Source organism: Silurus meridionalis, chromosome 24 (genome assembly GCF_014805685.1).
Source record: "Silurus meridionalis isolate SWU-2019-XX chromosome 24, ASM1480568v1, whole genome shotgun sequence".
In the NCBI taxonomy this organism is placed as follows: Eukaryota; Metazoa; Chordata; class Actinopteri; order Siluriformes; family Siluridae; genus Silurus; species Silurus meridionalis.
Window position 1 is genome coordinate 17088418 of NC_060907.1, and position 19687 is coordinate 17108104.

General features: G+C 39.9%; 1 non-coding gene across 1 annotated transcript; it reads right to left on the minus strand.

Moving 5' to 3' along the window:
* Positions 1-16116: 16116 nt before the first annotated feature.
* Positions 16117-16188, minus strand: trnae-cuc. Its single transcript has one exon. It is a non-coding gene; the product is annotated as a tRNA-Glu (tRNA).
* Positions 16189-19687: the final 3499 nt, after the last annotated feature.

Sequence of the window (19687 nt, forward strand, 5' to 3'; positions counted from 1 at the left end):
ATTGTGCTCCAGTACATCCGACCAAATCCAAATTATCATCTTGTGCTTGTTCATATTATGAACAGCAGCTATGCTAATTCCTCTTCACTAATTATCTTTTTCCACCCATCCTGAGGCATCTAGAGGTTGCACCAACACCAGTTGTGTGCCACCTCATGATGATTTTTGGACCTTCAAAGAAAAAAATGCCGACCCCACAAAGATCCCAAGCCACCTAGAGGTTGCGCCAGCTATAGTTAGATCCCACTTCATGAAGATTTCAGACATTGGACTTTGACGATAAACAACCTCTTAACCTCTTAGTCGTCAGCGATGCAGCTCTCAGTTTGGCACAAAAAGCTGTATTTTAGCTCGTGCTAACTGGGCTTTTTTTTTTACAAAAAAAAAAAAAAAAAGCCAAAAAAAGGACAGACAAAAAAAGTTGTTTTATCTGAGATTTGCAAAAGCAATGATGTGGAAAATATACGTGGGGGCGGAGTAACAACAGCGACTTGGAGATCTGCATGGAGATGCTATTTTACATCTGTAAGTTACAATATATATATATATTTATCCTTTACAGTTTTATATGATTTTATAAGTTTTATTACAAGTTTGTTTTTATAAGAGAAATGCTTGAAAGTGTGTGTGTGTGTGTGTGTGTGTGTGTGTGTGTGTGTGTGTGTGTCTATTGTTGAGCTTGAAATAGCCGCACATCAATATAATTGGTCATGACTGTAAAACATAAGCTTGTCTGGCTTCCTGGCCATCAATATGAATGCCAAATCAATATCAATAGCCAAACATGTATAACTTTCTTTCGGCTTCTCCCATTAGGGGTCGCCACAGCGGATCATCCTTATTTAAGATCCGCATGTTTGATTTGGCACATGTTTTTATGCTGGATGCCCTTTCTAACGCAACCCTCCCCATTTATCCGGGCTTGGGACCGGCACTAAGAGTGCACTGGCTTGTGCAACCCTAATGGCTGGGGTTGGTTCCCTGACCGGGGATCGAACCCGGGCCGCAGCGGAGAGAGCGCCGCATCCTAGCCTTTAATGGTCAGTCATTCATTAATATGCAGACTGTATGAATAGAGTAAGAATGACCACCTGTGTTTAGCAGGTGTCTCTCAAACAGGTGAAGGGAGAAAATGATCAGACATAGTCTCAGATAAATGTTTGTAGGAATCACATTTGCCATTAAAATCTTCATAACGTTTGAAATATAAACTTATAAAACATGTAGCCTTTAACCCTTTACTTTTCTAGATTGCTCCAGGACTTATTTCATGTATTTATATATGAAGAAAAACAATTCAATTCATGAAATTTATATTCATGGTACTTGATCATATATAACTTTCTATAACTAATCTTTTTGAGCAATATTAGCTTTGAATAATGGAGAGTGAAGCTTAAAATGTCTTATTTTTAAAGATGTTTAAATTGTGTATGTAGCCCACTTTTATCAGGAAGCGTTAACATTTAAAGTTAGGTAGAGCATTTTCAGCTGTTAGTCCCAAAATCTGTGGCGAAGTCTAACAGATTAATCAATACTCACAATAGCCTTCTAAATATGCTGTTTCCCCATCATTGAACATTTAAAGGCTCTGGCATGGGGAAGTTAGTGTTGAATCTATAATGATCTTAAATATTGAGCTAATTTAGGAGTTGCTCAGAAGCTCACAGAACTCATATTTGACTGCTTAAGACTGCAAAAAAGACGTTACTCATAATCAGACTCTCCAGTGCTCATGATATTTCTCACTCTCTGGTGTTTGTAATGATTTATAATCACACAAGATAAGGATATGTTTACCTTTTGAATCTGGTTCCTCTTTTCTTCTTCATACGATCTAAGACGTTTTTTCTTGTTACATTCACCTCAGGCTTGCTCATTGAGGATGAATATACACAAGTTTCAAAAGCAGAAGAACATCACTGGAGATGATGAGATCAGGAGGACCTTTAACATGCTCAAACTGAAAATATCGAAACCATCCAGCAACTTGTGCATGATGATCGTCGGAGATCAATCCACACGATCTCACTTCCGCACCAACCCTACTCGCCAGATTGGCTCCTGTGGACTTCGCCCTCTTCCCGAAGATAATGATCCAGCTTACCGTTTTGATACCATTGTGAAAATCCAGCGGCAATCGCAAAAGGAGCTTGAAAAAAGGGACTTCCAGGACACATTCCAGAAGCGGTGGGAACTCGGGGAGTGCTGTATAGCTGTGCAAGGGGACTATTTAAAAAAGTAATAGTACGTAAACATAGATAAATAAAGCACTTTCTTGTCAAAAGAGCTAGTTTTGAAACTTTTTGATACCTTCTTGTATGTCCTGAAATTTCTGAACAATTGTGTTAAACCACAGAAATTTGGCGAAAAGGGCAATGTTGGACAACAAGAAGTGCAACACTATTATCATGTCTTTAACCCCATCTCCTTGTTTAAAAGCTAATGAAGTTCTAGTATTGAGCATAATTTCACTTCAGGTTGCTCATTTCTCAGGAGCACACAGCAGGCATTGTGGATCTCAAGGTCACGGAGGTTCGGGTGGACAGAAAGTGCATGCGTGTGTCCTCTGGAGTTAACACTAATTACTGTAGACACTGCAGACACATCATTCCTGTCAGAGGCGCTCTGCCTTGGGACACCGAGCCTAGAAAGGAAGGACACACAAGTTTTCTTTCAGTATGAGATGAAGGAGTGTGAAGAGAGATGAGAAAGCGAGAGGGATCCAGTCATTATTTTCCTGGAACACTTTCTTTGCTTGAAGATTAAAATACTTTTGCGAGGTGATCGGAAGTAGAAGGGATTATATGCTAATCGTTTGCTTGCGTTATGCTAATATTCACAATAACCTTCAGATCAAACTGAGGGATGAAGCGGCTTTTCTTACCTTTAAGAAGGACAAAACAGCTTTTCTTACCTTTGAGGATGTGTTCACTTCATGCGTTGGGGAACATCTGCCTTTTTGAACACATCTCAGAGTAGGAACTAAACATCCTGCGTCCCTCAAATGTATACTACAGATTCTTAAAAGTTTCCTACAGAAGTCTTAAGAAGCCATTCATTATAATATCTCTTTTTTTCTTGTTTTGATCACGACTTAGCGAGTTGTTTTATCACGATCTTGACATAATTTCTCGACATAAAAGTTGTTTCTGCGATCAGTACTTAATTATTCTGTGTATTTAAGCATGTTCTAGAGGCATCACAGCATTATGGATGATCGCATTTGCTTTTACTTTACCTTGTGAGGAAACGTTTTTTCATGTTGAGACCACGTTGAGAAAACAACACCCGTTATGTCAAGATTCAAGTCGTAATCACCAGAAGACAGAAAAAAGAAAACTATTATAATGACTGGCCTCTTAGGACATCTGCATTTAAACAATTCTAAATACAAAAAATTGCAATTTTTGCAAAACGTTTTAACACCAAAAAAATGAGGAATTAAGAAAAAAAAAAGCATTTAAAAAGCTTGGAAAAATGCTTGCCTCAAAACATGGGCCCTTGCTTTCAAGGGATTTTTAGCCCTTTGATTGAAATGTTTCACAGGATTCCAACACACTCTTTTTGCAGAAAAAAAAGGCCTTTGAAATGCACTTGCAGCCTCATAGTTTAATTTTTTAGCTAGTGCATCTGCTGTTCAAAGACCTTCAGTAAATCTTTTGCAATTTTTTTAAAAGATGCAGACTGTTGTTCTCCATCGAACACACAACTTATGCGGCAACTCGGATACAACGATCCTGAATTGAATTTTAAGTGGGTTGTATTTTCCACTTATTTCAAAAAAACATAAAGAAAAGTTATGCTTGTAACTTGCAGATATTTTAGCACTATTCCCAAATCTCCACTCCAGTTGTCACTTAGCTTCTTGGTATTCTCTTTTGAAATCCATAGAAAAAAAAAATCTATGAACCAGATTTCAGAAAGGCTGACCTTTTGTGTATTGCTTTAAGCTGTGAAACTCGTCTTGCATATTTTCAGCATTCACGTAGGAACCACATGCACAGCAAACTTCAGTTTTTTATCAATATGATTTATCTCATATGAATTTTCACTCCATTCATTCTTTTTCTTCAATCCATCTGATCATTCATTTGCTATTTAAATATAAACATAATGTTTCACACCCACTTCCTTCAATTTTTTTTTGTTCTTTGAAATTATTCGAGCTCAAAATGTATGTTTTAAATTGATAGTATGTATTGATTGTTTCTTGAATAAATATAAGGAAAAAAGGCATTTTAAGTATAAAAAAACTAAATGTTTCCAATATACATACATTTAAAAAAAATTGTTTTCAGACTTACCTTTGACAAATTATCCAAACTCAAGAATAGACAGCATAACAAAACATAACAAAGCTTGGAAACCAGCCTGTTACTCCACTTATACCCATTCATCAACCGAGGTATGACCTTTTCTCCAAACCAAGATTCGCAAATTCACCTCACACTTTGCTGTTCTCAATTCTGACCCATCAGAAAATTGATTATTTTCTAAAGCACTTGCTCTGTCATTAGAGCAGCTGCAAATCTCAAGTTTAGGTTTACAGTATGTGCTTATTCTAATATGTTGTCTAACAGATTATATAGACAACAGTATTGGGACACCTGACTTTTCCAGCCATTTGTGGGTCTTCCCATAACTGTTACTGCAGTAGTATATCTATTTGGGGTGTGGCAGGACAGGATGGTCCCTTCCTTTAAACTAGGAGACCCAAACTATTTGTTGTCATCGCCAAAAATATGCTCTATAAACTCCAAGAAGTTGTTCACATGGATTGGAGTGAAAGATATTGCCTGGCCTGCTCTAGATCACTGACTTTAACCCTATTGGAAACTTTTAGGATGAATTTGAATGTTGACTGCACCCCAGGCCTCCTCACCTCACCTACATCACTACCTAACTTGACCAACGCCATTGTAGTTGAATGAGCCCAAATCCCCTCAAGCACACTCTAAAATCTAGTGGAACATCCTCCCAGAAGAGTGAAGTTCATTCTAACAGCAAACGAGGACTAAATGTGGAATGGGATGTTTAAAAATCTCACATAAACCCTGGTCTATACAGTAAGACAACAGGAACAGGAACGAGTACCAGTGGCCAGTGCTCTTGTGTCTTTCTTCACTTCGGATCTGCCTGATTTATTCAATTCAATTCAATCCATTTCTATGTGTTTTAAGCTTTTAACTAAGAACATTGTCTCAAAGCAGCTTTACAGCGATCATATGGCATGGAAAAACTCCCTGAGGAGGCATGAAGAAGAAACCCAGAGAGCAACCAGACTGAAAAAAGGAACCATTTCTCATTTGGAAGGCATAAATGCCCATTCATTACAGTTCCATCATCATTAAGGTGTGGAGTGATAAGCAGCACTACTTTTGAATGGAGTTCTTTTCAATTTGAGACAACTGAGGCTTCAATTGTGCTGCTAGGGATGGTTCCACATGAACAGCTTAAAGATCCATGAGGTTACTGAGCAACTTAAGGCAACTCAAAAAACTTAGATTAATCAAAAGCTACAATAACTGAGGACCACAATTTGCATGAACAGTTCTCCATTTCAAACATCCATTACTAGACAGAACACCTCAACAAGGATGGAACTGTCGTGAATGGACATTTGGTGGCACCCAAAAGAGGTTGGGTTCCATTTTGCTTGTGATTCCTCTTAAGGTTTCTTCCTCCCACTGTCTTCTTGCCTCAAACTTATAGCCACTAAACTTATCTATTCCAACTTTATAACCTTGTTATCTCTGATAAGCTGCTTTGGAACAGCGTCTATCGTCAAAGGTGCTATACAACTAAAGCTGAATTGAATTGAAATTGCTGTGTAATTTAACAGGGATTTACAGTATCATCATGATATTCAGTGAGGTAACTGTTATACTTCATCAACTCAACTGATCACTCAGTATTGCATTGTAGGAATAATACATATTCCTCACATAAAACATATAAAACACATTCAGCTAAAGAATAAAGAATAACTAGTCTGCTGCTGTTCCTCCCGGATCAGATGCCGCGATGTTGTCATATATATTTATTTTCTACATCCCTGCTGTCCTCTGTGCTTTGTGTAGGATATCAGGATGTGATCAGTACATATCTGTTCCACTTCATATAAAACAGATAAAGCCAGTCCTGGACCTGAAATGAGGTGAAGTTCTGTCAGAACGCAACAGTGAGCCCGGATAATGCAAGCAGCCACTCGTGAAAATGAGTCTGCTCCGTAGAAAAGGAATGTCCAAACGAAACGCTCCCAATCGTGAAAAAATGGCAATGATATACGAGTCACATACATTGCCTATTTTTTATTTCATAAAGAGAATTCTAACAACAAAAAAACACAAACAAAAATGTGCAAGATCCTGGATTAGCATTCCTCTGATATTTTTTGAACATTATATCTTTAGCTTACGGAATTTCACTTCATCCATTGCTAAATAAATATGAGCGAAAATTTTCCAAGTGAATCCACACAACCATACACGGCTTCAGCTAATAATATGGCTCATTAAAGCCTGATGCCCTGTGGTAAGGATATCAATATTTATCTCTTTAAAGGTTTGCAGTGATATACGCTACACGCTATATAGGAAAAGAGGAAAAGGTCTACCTACGATCTTATGGACTGGGTCCATGACCATGCATTTATCCTTTACAACCTCAATCAGGAGTATCTATACTGTTAAGGATTAGGAACAGCACTGCCCAAAAAACACCAAAGTTTAAAAGCTCTAGGACTAGGATTACTTGCAATCTACAGGACTGTACACAATAACCAGGACTAGAACTATAGATAGGACAAGCAATAATCTACAGGAATTCCCAGAGTCTCCTGAAGCACCTCTTAATGGTATGATATTGACTCCAGGACTAGTAGGATGACTTTTCATGACCCCAAAGTTTACAACCAGGGTTATTTACAGTCGGCAGGACTACTCACAATAATCAAGGCTAGGACCAAAGGATGGAGCTTGAGAGGTTCTGCCAGCTTGTAGCATCATATTCAACTTGAGGCTGTAATTAGTGCCAAAGGTGCTTGAACAAAGTATTTAACAAAGGCTGTGAATTTATTTATTTTATTACTGTGAATACTTTCTAGATGCACTGTATGTGTAATTAGATATAAAGGGTTAAGATCAAATAAAGATAAACCCTATACAAAAAAAGGGAGAAGAACTCAATGGGTTAAGGCATGTATCTGTCTAAAGGTAAGAGTCATAGTTCTAATCCAGGGGCTAAAGATGTAAGTATTTCTACCTGTCATTCTTTATTATTTATTTCTCTCTTCTAGAGGAGTTAAAAAAATAAAAGACCCCTTAAAAAGAAATAGGTGAGGTAGAGGTTGAGAGCCTTGCTGATGAGGGTTTGTTGGTTTGAATCTGGCTTGTGAGATGTTTGTAGAATAGAGTAAAAGGACTGTGTGAAGGTGAAAATAAAGATTGCAATGAAATAGGTGCTAAGGCCCAGTGATGTTCCCTGAACCCCCCAAAATTGAGGTTATAGATTATTTTGCAGAATTATCTATATATGCAAAAACTAAGTCAAATTTACTTTCTAATCTATAGTCCCCTCATTTTGCTCTCTGGGAAACTGGTATGCATGATGTATGCATGGATGCCAGGATACTGCCCCTATTTCGAGTTATGCCCTTCGATACCTTCCAAAACGCTCTGCTCCAAGCATTCCTCATCAAGAACTCCCATACCTTTTACAAGGCCATCTGGAACCTTCCACGCAACTATGTGGGGAACCTTTAGCATTCATATACTAGAGACCTGGCTAGGGTTTGAAGCAGTAGCCTATTAATCGAGATGCAAAGTTCATCCAATTGAGCCACAGGATATCATGCCAGTGGCCTTGTTAAAGAACCTTTTATTTTTCCTTTTTTTTTCAAACTTTTGTGAACAAAAAGTCAGACCATTTCTAGAACCAGAACCATTTGGAATCTTCAGGGCTAGACTGCCTAGAGTGTCAGTACTGCAATGTCAGTTTATAACTGATCCCAATTTTTAGGACTAGGAGCATAGATTATTCCAAAGAGTAACCACTTACAATCATCAAAAACTAGGACAACCACCCATAATCTCTAGTATAAAAATGAGGAGTTATTGTATTGTTCACCTAGCCATGCTTCCAATTGCAACACTGAACCCATTTGGCAACAATCACTAAAGTACTCTGTCCTGCTCCAATTTGCCACTGAAATATCAATGGTAAGTGAGTGAGTCATAATGAATTATGAGTGTCAAACTCGGGAAATGAATCACTGCTAAACCACATTGCATACACTCGACCTCCGAGCGACAACGCGACTCATTCTATGATTAATGGCAGAAAAGTCACCGAAGGTGAGCTGCTGTGATATGTGGGGAAGAGTAGAACTGACTCAGCAAAATTCTAGCTTGTTAGTTTCCATCCTGGGGTGATTTGTTTACAGCACATTTAGTAAGATTGTGAGAAAAGTCAGTGGAAACAATGTTATATACTTTTATATATATCCTTTTACGTACATGGCTGAGAAGATTATTTCTCAGAGATGTTTTTTTTTTTGCCCACTCCCAAGGTTTTTGTAATAATCTGGTAGGTCTGTCTTAGTTTTTAAGGCTTATAGTGATCACCCCCTTTTTCACCAAATTCCATGAACAGCTTACATATACAAATGAAATCAAATGAAACTTTGAATCAACTAAAGACCTTCTTTAGTTTGTCCTGAAATAATAAGTTAAGAGCACAAACGGACGGTTGCGTTTGAGCCTATGAAACAAATGGCTATGAATCCTATATAATTAATCTCTCTCTCTCTCTCTCTCTCTCTCTCTCTGACTTGGGAAGGGAAAAGTAAAGACGTACAGAGTGTGATTTACAGTCGACGGATTGTCGCAAAATTTGATCTCAGGTGTGGGATAGAGTGGCACCGTCTCTGACCCAGACAGGGTGGCAGCATGGCTGTGCCAGGGATTGGTGCGAGTTTGACCTATTCGTACAGGTGGGTGCTCGGTTGCCTCGGTATATGAGAAGTTTTAGTAGGCCGTGGAAGCGGGGTACTAGTCGGAGTTGTCACTGCTGAGAGAGAGAGAGAGAGAGAGAGAAAATAAAACTCCATTACTTGGAAGCCTCCAACTTGCTGTCCTCTGGGGCTCCTTTTATACTCTCCACTCTGCTGTGGGAGGGAGAAGAGTTGCTGCTCTCCTTATTAGGATCCAGCAGTGCCTTGATAAGTCGCTCTGCCTTTCTGCCATGTGCGCTGCGTGTCTCCACAATACGGGTGCTTGAGTGGCACTGTCTGTTCTGGCACCCGCCGGGCAGTTGTGTTCAGCATGTCATCAAGAGAGGCAGCCTTCTGCTCGCTTCAGTCGGCCCCAAGTGACACTTCTGTGGGTTCGCCGTCAGTCCAGCCTTCCTGAGCTTTCCCAGCACTTTGCGTAGATGATATAGATGGTCATCAACATGTCTTCAAGATAGGCAGCCATGAAGAGCAAGTGTGGACACCGGACTATGTCTATGAGCCACTGGAAGGTAACCGGCGCTCTGTGAAGGCTGAATGCTAGCTAGCGGAGACTGGCAGTACCGTTCTGCTGAACGCCGTCAATTCTGGGGACAGTGCTATCTGCCAGTATCCCTTTGTCAGATCCAAAATGGAAATTAATCTGGCCCTTTCCAGGGCTCCACTAGCTCGTCCACTCTGGGTAGTGAATAGCTGTCGAACTCCAAAATCTGGTTAAGCTTGCAGAAGTTATTACACAACCTGACACTCCCGTTTGGATGGGGCTGGACCATGGCCTGCCCCCTCCTCGATGGCATAGCGTTGAGCCTCCAGTACCCTGTAGTGACACTGGTGCACTACCGCCCCTGGCGGTGTCTTTATCTAGATCTGTGGGTGTGCAAAAAGCTGACATGACCCAGGTTTGTCTCGTAAGATTTTTGACTTTTTTAAAATCCTTTCTTAAGAAATGCAGCCACACCTTTTGAGATAATCTGGCAAGAATGGTAAAATATTAGTTTGCCTTCTAGCTGTTACCCCCTGACATAATGAAATGCTCAAATATTACCGTAGTCCTAAATTATATATTTAGAATTCTCAAAGAAATACATTGGAAAATGGTCAAAGATATCGACTTCAGGTCATTTGCCTAGTTTAGTTACAAATTGACAAGGGGATATAAATCTTAAACTAGTTGTTTTCAATTAAAGTAACATCTTTACAAATTAAATAAACAATTTTTTAATGAATTAAATAAATAAAACTACAGTCCATGACATGAGTCTAATGCAAGTTATGCATTACCACAGCAACACCCCCCCCCTTTATAATTTTATGTATAATAATGAGAGAAATCCCAAATACAGATTTAGATTTCAGACTAGAGCTCTCGTGTTGAACAACTTTAGATTTGATGAGATTTCCCTTTCAGCTGGGTCTACATCACAGATGTGAGTTTACAGATTCAACCAATGAAACTGAAGGACAGGTGGGTTTAAGAGGTTTGGACACATGAAGGGAATCACTGGAATCTGCCTTGTCCATCTCCATCTTACTGAGTTTAGCACGTTTGTTCTTGGGGTTTCTGGGGCATGATTATTTATTTATTAATTTATTTAAACTCAGTAATGGATATGATTTCAAATGTAGTTAAGTACAATACATCAAACAAAGCATACTTAAGAAAAAGTATAATTTAAAATGTTAAAAACTACTTTAAAAAGCAGAAGTACAAAAAAAAAAAAAAAACACTGCTCAGTTCAGTCACTCGAGTAAATGTAATTTGTTACTTTCCACCTATTGAAGCATCGGCAGCTGCAGCAAATGGTCTCCAATCTAAAAGAAAAAAAACCATCCCGTGTTAAAGCATCAAGATTAATATATTAATTAAAAAGAATGCTTGTACATGATGTACAGTTCTGGTCAAATATGTAAAATTTACAGATCTTATATTGAAGTATGTGCAAGTAGGAAGTGGTGCATAGAAACTGTGGCAGCGAATGCAATGAATTAAATTATATCTAGAAAATAAAATATAGTACTGTATATCACACAGGCTTGTAATTCTGGTGCTTGGTGCTCAATAGCGCCAGCCAGAGGGCATGTGTTTTTTTCTCTGTGATTATGGATGCTTGTTTACTAACTCTGGCGGTGTACAGTTTATTAAGAGTCGGCAGAAGATTATCATTGCAGTCCAGACTGTCCTCGGCAGGCTTCTAATGTCTGATCTGGTAGCTGAGCCAGCAACCAGACAGTAATCAATGTACACAGGACAGACTCAGTGATGGCTAAGTAAAAGTGCATCAGCAGCTGGTTGAACTTCCTCGGTTGGCGAATGAAGAACAATCTCTTGTGTGTCAGGATTCAACATGCAGCTACGTGACCTGTTTTTAACCTGCCTAAGTTCTCCCACACCACCCTACTGCTCCCTCTACTGGCTTCCGGTAGCTGCTCTTGCACATCAGATTCAAAACACAAAGCCAAAAAAAGCCAAGGACTTTTACCTTAAAGTTCTGATCCATCCTCGCACTGCCCCACGCTCCCTCAGATTTACCAGCACTGCTCAACTTGGTCACACCAGCTCCCATGGATGTAGGTACATATCAAGACTGTTCTCTGTTCTGGGACTGAGGTGGATGAACGAACTTCCCCTAGATGTCTGAACAGCTTAATCACTGCCTATTCGAACGATGGACGAAGACCTTCATCTTCCTAAAAAACTAAAACCAGCACTTGTTTGTTTTATGTCTTTTGCAAGTCACTTCTAATGAAAATCTCAGCATCTTCACCTCCAGCTCTGCCTCCTGTCTTTTAGTCAATGCCACTGTGTGTGTAAATCATACAACATAGCAGGTCTCACCACAGACCTATAAACCTTCCCTTTTACTCTTCTATCACAAATCACTCCTGCTATCACTCTTCTCCACCCACTCCACCCTGCATGCACTCTTTTCTTCACTTCTCTAACACACTCTCCATTACTTTGCACTGTTGACCCCAGGTACCTGAACTCCTCCACCTTCTCCACCTCTTCTCTCTGCAACCGCAATCCTCCACTGCCCTCCCTCTCATTCACACACATATACTCTGTCTTACTCCTACTGACCTTCATTCCCCCTCTCTCAGGCGTGTACCTCCACCTCTCCAGGCTCTTCCCAACCTGTTCCCTGCTCTCCCCACAAATAACAAAATAATCCACAAACATCATAGTCCACAAAGACTCCTGTCTGACCTCGTTCATCAACCTGTCCATCATCCCTTCAAACAGGAAAAGGCTCAGAACCGAACTTTGATGCAGTCCAACCTCCACCTTGAACCAGTCTGTCATTCCTACTGCGCACTTCACTGCTGTCCCACTGTCCTCATACATGTCCTGCACCACCCTGACATACTTCTGACACACCTGACTTCCTCATACAATACCACAACGTCTCTCTTGTCACCCTGTCGTATGCTTTCTCTAAATCCACAAACACACAATGCAACTCCTTCTGACCTTCTCTATACTTCTCCATCAACATTCTCTAAGCAAATAATGCATCTTTGGTGCTCTTCCTTGGCATGAAACCATACTGCTGCTCACAGATGGTCACCTTTTCTCTCTGGCCTCCTGCCTGGCTTCCACTACTCTTTCCCACAACTTCATGGTGTGATTGATCAACTTTATTCCCCTGTAGTTACTGCAGGTCTGCACATTTCCCTTATTCTTAAAAATCGGTACCAGCACAATCCTCCATTCCTCAGGCATCCTCTTACCTTCCAAAATCCTGTTAAACAATCTTGTTAAAAACACCACTGCCATCTCTCCTAAACATCTCCATGCTTCTACACTTCACCACTGTATTCACCACTGCCATTTCCAAATAGGAGATTGCACAGGGTAATTGATTTGTGAGTATTGTTTTGCCATTGTTTGAGAAAGACTTTAAGCTTTTTCAAGTTCACAGAAGGTTTTGTATATTCCACTTTTGAATTATTTGTCTCAATTCATTTTTTAATTAGATTTTTTTTTTTATTTGCACTTATGTTGGATTTTCCAATCTCACATGCATTTGACCCTGGTTTGTGGACCGGCCCTTATACAGGTTTATTTAAAAAGAATGAACCGTTATCATGACGCATTGCTTCAGTTCTCAAGCATCGTCATGGAATGAGTCAGTGGCCATTTGAATGAGGAATTATCTAAGTTGATTGTGAGTATATTATCTGTGACTTGGATCGAGATTTGTATTACTTTTCCTAAATAAAATATTGCGTAATGAAATTGGTTCATTTGTTTTGAATTACCCTGTACTTTGCAAACAAAGGAAACTTGTGTTGTGCACTTTGAAGCATGCAATTTTGTATGACTAACCTTTGGTTTAGTTAATGTTGAATTTTTGTTCTAGGACAGAGAAACAAGCATTTTTGTAGCAAGTTCATTCGGAAAAAATAATTTACCATTTCGCTTCAGTTATGGGGAGGTGGTAGCTCAGTGGTTGAGGCTCTGGGGTACTGGTCAGATGTTCAAACCCCAGTATTGCCAAGCTGCTGCTTTTAGGACCTTGATCAAGACTCTTACACCACCCTTAAAACAGAGGGTTATCATTTCTGACCATGTGAATTCCAATAAATTGAATTGTGTTGTAATATACATGTGACAAGTAAAAAGCCTATTGTACCATTTCAAACGTCCTAATTTTATTGCTTTTATTTGTTTCTATTATTACAAAATTAAATAATAAATCTCCTTATATAATTTAGCAATTAAATTATAAATGTATTTAATTTACTTTCCATTTAAATAAGTGACTACGGTTGGGATAACACTGTTGCTTGGCAACTGGAAAGTATGGCTGCTAAGCATTAACTAGCTAATGATTGCGGCTATTGATTGAACAAGATATGGAGCAAAGATTAAACCTTCTAGTTAGAAACCAGAAAGGATGATGAAATCACACTGGATGTAAACTTTGCATCAAGGACTAGCCACAATGCTTTTGAACTTCTGAGATGAGAAACATCAATGTTTTGCTTGTGTGTCTCTGTGTGTGTGTTTCCTGCAAGTTCATGTTTTTTTTTCGACGTTAATGTGGTGTCTGGCTGCGCAGCTCACGTAAACAACCGCTGAAACAGAAGAAGAGCAAAGAAACAACGTTTTCTCCTCTGTTTTTGCTCCCGGCCTTGTGAGGCCGCTTTTGTCTTTTCGTAGCAGTCCAACGTGTCCTTGTTCCTCCCTGGTTCTCTCCCAAGGCTATTTTCTTTGCTCCTTTTCCTTTCCCACGCTGCTTTGCATCTCACAGTGTGCCATTGGTTTGTTTTCTCCTTAACTCCTACCTTGCTTTATACACGTCTCTCGGTCTGTTGTGTTTAAGAAACATCACCTTAACTCCTGCCTCCTTCAGTGGAGGAACAACAAAACAGAGTTAAAAAAAATTTCCCAGGGAAAATGTCAGTGATGCAACTCCTTAACCACAACTACCATAGAATTACGATCTCATAGACAAGAACACACAAATCATATAACATGATATATGTACATATCTTCAGCTGCATCCAAGCCTTTAACGCATTACATTTTTATTGATGCTGCTGCATTTTCATAATGACAGTTTTTAAATGCATTGGGTTGCTTCCAAGTGTGATACTAATTATTTACCATTCTGTCAAAAAAGCCAGTATTTAATATACTAAGTTTTTCAACTTACAAACAACTGAGAGATCTGTAATTTTCATTGTTGGTACACCTCAACTGTTAGAAAAAAATCCAGAAAATCAAATTGTATGGGTTTTTTTTTTTTATAATTAAATAATGCAATAGAAAAATAGAACTTAATATTTGGTACAGAAACCTTTGCTTACAAATACAAAGATCAGACATTTCCTGTAGTTCTTGACCAGGTTTGCACACACTGCAGCAGGGATTTTGGCCCACTTCTCCATACAGATCTTCTCCAGATCTTTCAGGTTTTGGGGCTGTCGCTGGGCAACATGAAGATTCAGCTCCCTCCATAGATTTTCTATAAGCCACTTCTTAGTTGCCCTGGCTGTGTGTTTGGGGTCATTGTCATGCTGAAAGGCCCAGCCATGACCGATCTTCAATGCTCTTACTGAGGGAAGGAGGTTGTTGCCCAGAATCTGGTGATACATGGCTTTATCCATCCTCCCCTCAATACGGTCCTGCAGCTCACGCAAGGTCCCCCTGCTCAAGGCAGCAAATGTCCAGGCTCGTCTGAAGTTTGCCAAAGACCATCTGGATGATCCAGAGGAGGCATGAGAGGTGGTCATGTGGTCAGATGAGACCAAAGTAGAACTTTTTGGTATAAACTCCACTCGCCATGTTTGGAGTAAGAAGAAGGACGAGTACAATCCTAAGAACACCATCCTAACCATGAAGCATGGGGGTGGAAACATCATGCTTTTTCCAAAAGGAAATTGGGATTGTATTTATCCCTCTTCCAAACACGGTGAGTGGAGTGGGAGTATGAAAGGGTTTCGAGACTAGCTCTGTTTACAAGAAAGTATTTTATTTATCTACATTTACACACTATTAACATCAATATAGTCCCCTTGCACAGCAATACAGCTCTCCCGGAATGTGTCCTGGAAGTCTTCTTTTCGAAGTGTGTTGAGCACCTTTTATGATTCGTGCTGGATCTTTGCAATGGGGTCAAAATGGTGACCTTTGAGCTATGGATCTTCATCTTCAGGCAGAGGGCGAAGTCTGCAGGCGCCAAATCTGGCGAGTAGGGTGGGTGTGGAAGTGAGATCATATTGTTTCTGCCGAGAAACTCGTATGTGAGGTGAGCTCCTTGACAGGGTGTGCACGGGGTCAGAATAGCAGACATGGTAAAGCACGTGGTCTGAATAGAACCAGTTGCACAGCTCCTGATGTACACAGGACAATGTCTTATACAGTAGGTTTACTGATTGCACAATTTTGTCCTACAATGTCTTCTGTGTTATCTGTTTGCACTGTTGTCTGTTTGTCTTTTGTTTGCACTGTTTGAACTCGGTTGTACATGATGCACTTTACAATGCTAGGACAACTTACCTTAGCTCTGTGTTCTGAATGAAGCTCTACGCTGGATGCCCTTCCTAACGCAACCCTTCACTAAGGATTGTGCAACCCTAATGGCTGGGGTTGGTTCCCTGACCGGGGATCGAACCCGGGTCACAGCATTGAGAGTGCCGCATCCTAACCACTAGACCACCAGGGAACCTTCATCAACCCTCTCAAATACTGTACAAATATATATAGTGCATCTGTAAAGTATTTACAGCGCTTCACTTTTTCCACATTTTGTTATATGTTACAGCCTTACTCCAAAATAGATTACTTTATTATTTACCTCAAAATTCTACAAGCAATACCCCATAATGAAAACATAAATGTAGTTTGGTTAAAATCTTAAAAAAAAAATGTATTACAAAGTACAGAGGTAGCTCTTGGTCTTCCTTTTCTGGGACTGTCCTTGTGAGAGCCTGTTTCATTATAGCGTGTGATGGTTTTGGAGACTGCACTTACGGATACATTCGAGTTCTTTAGATTTTTCGATATTGGCCAATTTTAATTTCTTAATGTAATGATTGAGTCTCGGTTCTGTCTGTACTTCACTGAGAGTTTCTCTCCATACTCTGTTGTACAGTTGTTGTAGTAGCACTAATAAGGCTATTGGCTCTGTACCTACACTTTTCTCTGCAACAAGACAACTGATGGTTCAAAGCACATTAAGAAGGCAAAGCACACCTGTAAATTCTAGGTCTCTATCTCATGAATCTGATTAATGATTGATAAAGCTGAATTCTAGAAAACTAGAATTCTTTGTTCAATCTAAAATATAAAAAAAACATATTCTGGGTTGTTAAACACTTTTTTCCCCACTGCATAATGTTTTCTTTCATAGTTTGGATGTCAAATATAGAAAAAACGGTGTGTCAAAAATCTTGGAGTGGTACTGTATATAAACAAACATACACACACACCCACTAACACCTTGAACTTATATTCAGACAGAAAATCCTAATTAATGCTATTTTTTCCCTAAGAAATCCTCATCACTCTTACTGTATTTAAAGATCTCGCTCAGTGCAGTGATTCAGTAAATTAGAGTTTCTCTCCCATGACTTTACTGAGGACCTTGTCATCTTTTTTTTTTCCTCAAGGAAGAGGCAAAGTACACAGATACACTAGCAGGCTAGCAGCCTGATTAGCATTGCTAATTTGGTATAGTGCACCGGTGCTGCTTGTGGCTTAATGCTACTGGAGATCACAGACACTCTGAAGTGAAAGTGCAGGGCTTACAACACACACACACCCACACACACACACACACACACACACACACACACACATACAGCTTAGATGAAACAGCTTGGAGACAGTCTTCCTCAGAAGATATGCTGTAGCATCTTTTTTTTCTATGTACATGCTAATAAGAGAAAAAAATAAATCCTAATATTTTGTTAAAATGGTACTAAATTAGCTAAATCTTCTAAAATTATCCCACCTCCACTCTTGGAAAGGAACAGGATAAGGTTCGCAATGACATATAGCAATCAGCTATAACATTTAACCCACTGACAGGTAACTTTGATAATATCGTTACAATGGCATCTGTGAAGGGTTTGGGCAGCAATCGAGCAGTCAGCTCTCAGGGTTGACGTGTTGGAAATTGGGCAAGCATAAGGATCCTTGAGACTTTGACAAGGACCAAATTGTGATAGCTCCTGTCCACCAGTAAAAGCACCTAAAAAGGGCATATGACCATGAAACCTGGACCTAAACTAGAGCTGTTCCTAGCAGCGCAGTGTGTCCATATTGATTAACAACATCGCAAAGACAAAAAAAAATACCAGCACATAATAATATTAATGATGATACTAGTTGGTTCCAAAAATTACACTTTATTTATGTTTGCATAATATCACTGTCAAAATAGTTCCCTTGCACGGCAATACAGTGCTCACAGCATTTTTAAATGTCTCCTGGAAGTCTTCTTTTCAAAGCATATTAAGCACCTTCTGCGATTCGCGCTGGATCTCCGCAATGGTGTCAAAACGGTGAGCTTGATCTTCATCTCTGGGATATAGGTAAGGTCTGCAGGAGCCAAATCTGGTGAGTAGGGAGGGTGTGTGAGTGAGTGAGTGAGTGAGTGAGATCATCTTGTTTCCAGAGAGAACCTCGTGTGTGAGGAGAGCTCGGTGACAGTGCTCACATGGTCATAATACCAGACGTGGTCAGAATAGCACCAGCTGCACAGCGTTTTGATACCACCTCATAGCAATGGACTTCCCTCAAGGCTGTACCTTGTGCTACTAACCTGTCTCGATCTTCCTAAGATATTCTAATAGTTGTGTAGTATTTTGCATAAATAAATTTTACAATAGTCAGAGCAATTAGTACATTCATTACTTATTTAGCATTAATCACACTTTGCACATATTCCAATTACATTGCATCATTTATATTTTTTTAAATATTGTGCTCTGACATAATTGTGTTTCACTAGAAAACAATGAGCCATCATAAAGTCAAGATTTTTGTCCACAAAGCAATCAGATACAAGTTTGCCAAATACTATCTATGTTTACATGCAAAGATTTTCAGCAATTCTGTGGTGTTTGTGGGATTATGGCCAAGTGGCAGCCCACGGGTGGTCTTGTGAACCCATGTGTTCCCATTTATATGCCTCATGGCCACTGTTTATCTCTCTGTGTGTCAGTAAATGGTGTGTTCTACAGGCAATGGTGGCTCTCAAGAGTTAAGGCTGAGAAGGTTGAGCCCTAACTCCTAACCACAACTGCAAGGGCCTTGAGCAAAGCTATTTATATCTGCTCCAAATGTACTGTATTATTCATGACCCCAGCTTCCTAACAAGTATCTATCTATTTCCTCACAATATATCCAGGTCTACCAGAGGGGACAACACACTGGATCAGTTATACACAAACATACCTGGGGCAAACACGGCCATTCCCTTCCCCCATCTGTGTCAGTCTGATCACCTCTCTTTGTTCCTGCTACTCAAATACACACCACAGATCAAACGGAGGAAACCGGCTGTGAGGACAGTAAAGGTATAACCAGAGGGAGCCATTTTTTCTCTACAGAAACAATTTGAGTGACTAGAACATGTTTGCCTCACAGGCCACACTAGAATCTCACATTGACATGGACATTTACACATTATCTGTTTTGGACTATATCAACACGTGCATTGACAATGACTAGCGTCAAACACGTGAAATGTTTTCCTAATCAGAAGCTGTGGAAGAACTCTGAGGTCTGTCTCCTGTTGAAAGCAAGAGATGCTGCTTTTAAATCTGGCAACGCAGAGGACTACAACAGAGCCAGGGCCAACCTGAAAAGGGTTATAAGGAGAGCCAAGGTCACATTCAAACTCCACATAGAAGAGCACTTTCACAACTTTGACCACAGACGCATGTGGAAAGGCATCCAGACCACAAAAAGACACCACGATCCCAACCAACCAGCAGTGCCTTCCTCCCAGACTAACTCAATCACTTTTGTGCTCGTTTTGATCAAGGCATAGGACATTTCACCTCAACTGCTGACTCTTCCACTGCTCACAGTTTACTCTCACTCTCAACAACAGACCTCTATTCAGCATTTAGCAGAGTGGATGCACGCAAGGCAGCTGGTCTGGGCGGCATACCGTGACGTGTTCTCAGAGCATGCGCTGGACAACTGGCATA